General features: G+C 32.4%; 1 long non-coding RNA gene across 1 annotated transcript; it reads left to right on the top strand.

The window, feature by feature from the left end:
* The first annotated feature begins 3122 nt into the window (after nt 1-3122).
* On the top strand, nt 3123-4670 carry LOC149395125 (uncharacterized). The gene is made up of 3 exons (XR_016297300.1): nt 3123-3284; nt 3397-3451; nt 4271-4670. It is a non-coding gene; the product is annotated as an uncharacterized LOC149395125 (long non-coding RNA).
* The last annotated feature ends 1049 nt before the right edge of the window (nt 4671-5719 follow it).

The raw sequence follows: 5719 nt of genomic DNA, 5'->3' as shown, positions 1-5719 counted from the left end.
CGATGGACGTATCATTGTTCATGGGACACAGGATTTCTTCGACGAGAATTACGGTACGTAAATTTCGTGAATTTTTGTTGCATTTTTGTTCTCATAGATGAGTTTAGTACTTGGTCAAACACAATGGTTCCTGGATATCAAAATATAGAAATCACCGGCTTTAGTGTTGCGTTTAAATATAGGATTTTTTTTTTTAATTTTTAATTTTCTTTTGGCAAACATCATGGTTCCATCATATTGGTTAGTTTGTTTCTTATAATTAATATTTCTTACTTGAGCAAAAAAAAAAAAAAGCCTACCAATCTCGAAGTAGATAAGTCTCAAGAAAATTTGATAGTATATATTGATGTCGTTAAGGCAATAATTGAGAGATTTAATTTTAACAGATATGGTAATGATTTAGTCAACTGAAGCTGAATTTTTTACTACTTATTTAATTTCCACATACTTATAGATAAAATTTATGGAATATGTTAGCAAATTTGTATACTTTTGACGATTAGATTAATTCGTATTATGTTATCACAAGAAATTTGTTAATATATAAATATATATATATATATATATATATATATATATATATTATTCGTGTTTAAAACCCTTCAATTGTACAATCAAAACATGTTTTCAATTTTTTTAAGGGTCCCTACTTTTTTTTAATGGTATAATTAGGCCTATAGTCACTCTAAATATTGTATATTAATTCTAATGAAACAATCTACAAATTAAAAAAATATTTCAAACTAAAAATATATAAAGTAGCAGGGATAAATGAGATTATTATCTTAATTATTAGAATAATTTACTAATTTTTTAATTGAGAGAAGCTTTTTAATTATATTATAACGTTATTTATTTATTTATTTATATCAAGGAAGTGCTGATTTTCCATGAAAATTATTTATTTTTTAATTGAAGAGAATATATATATATATATATGTATATATATATATATGTATATAGTGTTGATATATTTTGTAACGATTTTAGCACGCCATATACTTTTATTTATTTTATTGGCATATTTTATTAACTACTTACTATATTGTTTTGCAGATGATCCACTAGAATTTGGACGTGAAGATTTTAAGAGAAAGATAGGGGTTAATGATAATATAAGAAATGGTTCGGTTAGAACTCTTAAAATGGCACCGGAAGCCAGATTATTTTACCCTTACAATATTTATAGGCCATTAGATTCTATTCAAGTTTTTCTATAAACAAACACGTACACAAGTAACACAACTATGTTATTAGGATAGGGAATTTATCTCTCCTTAATTGAAATGCGCCAACTATTTATCAAGTTCTTATAAAATGTTTACATGTGTGTGTGTGTGTGTATAAATTTTACATTCCTTTGTAAAATGGCCAATCACTTATAAATCTTAGCATTTTAAAACATTCATCTAGCTTGTTTTGAAAATTTTATCATCTTGTGTATCTCAATTTAAAATACTAAGCTAAAATGTGGTAAAGCTAAAAAAAAAATCATTTAAATATATTTGATTAATATATCATCAATAATAAAAAGTTTTCAATTTTCAAAGAAATTATGGACATGAGCCCAAAAATATCATCTTGAAGTATAAAAAATGTTTTAAGCGTATTCAAACTTCTTTTTTATAGCAGTTTTAGTCCTTCCGTCAAGTTTATATTCCTTTATACTCTCTCAGAGTTGACCAAAACTCTCTGGCCTTTCAGTCCAAGTCCAATGCCACCGATGTTCTCCTCCGACCACGATCTAAACACGCTCTTGTTCTTCCAAACGATCCTTGGGCGATTCACGGCGGAGGAAGGGAACAGACTTTCATATGCACGGTTCCGATGTTCCACATCTACGGCCTTGCGGCATTCGCAACGGGGTTCCTTTGCTCGGGCTCCACCATCGTCATCCTGTCGAGGTTCGAGCTCGGTGACATGTTGTCGGCTATCCAGAATCACCGAGCCACGTACCTCCCTCTTGTCCCCCTGATTCTGGTCGTGATTCTCAACTCCGCCGATTCCATCAACACAATGTACGATCTCTCGTCGACGCCAAGCTTGCCGAGATCTGTAAAGCCCCCCAAAACAAACAGAACATTATATCATATATCATATTATAAGTAGTATATATAGCGTATCTCTATATATCTACTTAGCCGTGTGTTCAATCACAGACTCACTATTCTGCCTTATAATATCCTCTTTTTCACATCTTTTGATCGTCTTCGTCTTTAGGATCTTTAAGGTATGTGCTATTGAGCTCTTTAAAATTGCGCTTGAGAAAAAATGAATAAACATTGGCAGGAATTTTTGGGGCTTTTCTTCACGCTCAACAATGTAGGGTTCTAAAAAGAAAAAATTGTACAAAATAGTCATTTGAAACTTATTGATTAGCAAAATAACCAAATTTACGTTTTCAAAATTGTTTTGACAGCCAAGATAAATTTTTTTACGATTATTAAGTAATTTATCACTTTCAAAAGAATCAATCGTGGGGTCAAAATTGAAACTAAATTACTGCAGATTTTGGCTATTTCACTAAATTAAGATGCATTTTGGCTATTTTGCAAATTCATAACTTCAAATTGGCTATTTTGCTACATCACCCTTCTAAAAATTGATTGATTTTTGTTATTTTTATTTATTTATTTATTTATGAGCTGAGCTTGATGATTTCTAATCCTTGGCTCGGTTTTGTTCATCTACATCCACTTTCTTCTAGATTTCTTTTCACTCGCATTGACTCCATTTCTATTTCAGAGTTTAAATTCGTCATCTGGGTTTGAAGAAGTAGAGAAGTCAGCGAATTTCTTTTTAGCACATAATTGATAGAGATAAGTATTATTTTTTGGGTCCATTAGGAAAATGACCAACTTAAATGTTTGATATTGCTAAATAGCCGACGTTTGATAAATCTTAGGTAAATAGTCATTTTCATGTATTTACAGACGTAAATTTTAGATACGTCTATATATTGGGCCACATCATTATTTACGGCTATTTACGTAAAATTTACCAAACGTTGACTATTTACCAATGTCAAACGTTTAAGTTGACTATTTTTCTAATTTAGTCTTATTTTTTAATATATTTTATTTATTATATCTCTATATTCCTTTTAAGTTTGAGTTGTAGTTTGGATTCATTGATTCTGTAATTCGATTCCTTAGTAATCCGGAACGAACAAATTCTGAATCGTTAATAGAAGATGAAGGAAACAGTCTCTAGAAATAAACTATAACTGATTGTTGGCTTAGCGTGTTCGTGGAAGGATCGATCATCTCAGAACCATTTATCAGGTTTCAGTATTGTTCAATTCTGTTTTCTTCAATTTCGTTACTCTTAATTTTTTGGCTGTCTTTGTTATTGTTGGACTCTGAAAGCCCCCAATCAATTCTAATTTTTATTCAGAATCTAATTGTGGTGATTGAAGAAAGCTTGTGAGTTTAGCCACAAATGGATTGAGGTAAATGCGTTTGTTCTTTATTTTTTTTGGGCGAAGATTTCTGTTCTATGTGTTTGATTTCAGTTATTCAGGTTTGTTGTTTTTCCTTTTTTGTGGGAAGAATTTTGTAATTTCGATCTTGATGAGTATGATCAGTGTTGTTTTTATGTGTGTTGTATTTTTTTTTTTTGCTTATTTTTTTTTTCGTTTAGAGAGGTGTGATGGATCTTTAGTGTTGGCCGGTTTAGAGTTGGTCGGTTTAGACAACATGAGATGGGATCGATCTTTAGTTTTCTAACGAGTCAAATGATTCATGAGTTTTATTTTGATCATTTGGTTTTTATTTATCGTGTTGGTTCTTAGATAAATTTGATTGAATTCTAGCATGCCTTTACGGGTTGGTTATTGCGTTTGGAAATCATCTGTGGTTTAACTTTCTCAGATCAGAAGTGAAATAATTGGAAAAGAGAAATCTAAAATTAATTGGAAGGAAACAAATTCTTGGATTTAATGTGACTCGTTTGCAGTCTTTTGACTGTTTTGATGTCAGGGTTTATTGTCTAGTTAGAGATTATGTACTATAAGGAGACCCATAGAAACTTCAAGTACTAGAGTCCAGACTAGACTGGCTAAATCAGTGTAGATTTTCATAAAAAAATCGGTATGGAAGCTTATATAGTTGATGGACGAACTGCAATTGTGTTTTTTATAATTACATGCATAACAACTTTGCTTTGCTTTCAAATTTAAGTCACATCTCATTGTTCCACTTTATTAAAATTGTGTAAGTGCTACTAGTTTTGGTTCACAAAGATAGCTGAGAACTTGATGATCATGCAGGAAGACTGTTTGGATCGTAATTACAAGTTCGTTCAAGGTCTGAGAGAATCGAGCCATCATAGAGTTCCGGTTTTTCATGTCAGAGACGTAAGATAATGAAGTTAGTTTAAAATTTACCGGGTTTAGTGGTTTTTTTTTCTATTTTTTTCTTCTTTGGATGTTACTTCTTCAAATGATTAGGAGGTTCGATATCATTTACAAATGGTGCATTAATGTTTGCTTTTATACAAAACGTAGGTTCTAAGTGTTTCAGGGTTTTTAGCTCAAGATAGCCACTTTTGAATTAGAAACTAATAAAACATCATTTCTAATTCTGGATTCACTACTACAAAACTGAGATCATACAACGCTTAAAAACAGTTGTAGGATGATAGAATCAAGCGTTGTAAAAACTTCTACACCGGCATGATTTCATTGTATAATTTTCAATTATTATAAAAATCCTTACCGCGGCGATGTATAATTTTAGCCACGACGAGATATTCTACAACGTATGTTATAACCGTTGTAGAAGTTTCTCACCGCAGCGACAAATATACATTGCCGCGGCGAGAATTTATATTTTATGTATAAATTCTCGCCGCAACGATGTATAAGTTTCGCCGCGGCGAGTTATTCTACAACGGATATTCAAACCGTTGTAGAAGTTTCTTGCTGTGGCGAAAACTATACATCGCCGCGGCGAGGACTTTGGTTGAACCTTGCCGCGACGACATGTATTGGCCGCCGCGGCGAGAAGGTTCTACAACGGATCCAGCATTGATGTAGGTTGATTGGCCGTTATTGTGGACGTCTTGATGCTCGAGCTTGAAATCCACAAAAACCCTATAACACGAAAACCATAAGAGAAAAAAACACTAGAATGATTTATAATAGAGATAGTTCAAGAAAAAAAAATATTACCTTTTTATCAATCAAGTTAAATCGGTTGGCATTTTATTTCTCAACGGGTCGAAGAACATAGCACTATTTCTCCAAAGGTCGAGAACAACGAGCATCTAATGCTCACTTTTATTGTACAACATCAAAGTTAGTTGACCAACTTTGCATTTTCGTACCACATTTCCGACGTCCTTGACTCGTTTTGACAAATAAGCATCCTCTTCATTGTTTATGATGTGAGAACTTAAGCCGGAATCTATAAACAATAGTCTTGACTCTTCTTCCCCTTTTCTAGCATTGAGCGTAGATAGCTAGACAAACAAGTATTAAATTGATCAAAACTCTAAATATTGAATATTGATATTAAAAAAACATATAAAGAAAACACTTACTCCATATAAACCGTTATGCACCCCCTCCCCCCGGGCCAATTCCGCGTATTACAAAAAATTGGGAACATCTTTAAATGACACCGGAATCGGGATAACGGCGAGAGTTCCCCTTGTGGTAACATTACTTTCTTGGAATGTTGAGCGAGACATCAAAACTTGGGATTAATCACCTTGT

This window comes from Urtica dioica, chromosome 5 (assembly GCF_054948205.1).
Source record: "Urtica dioica subsp. dioica isolate 48M chromosome 5, U.dioica_male_clone48M_v1_H2, whole genome shotgun sequence".
NCBI lineage: Eukaryota > Viridiplantae > Streptophyta > Magnoliopsida > Rosales > Urticaceae > Urtica > Urtica dioica.
Note: the sequence above shows the minus strand (reverse complement) of the source record. Positions and strands in the feature narration are given on the sequence as shown.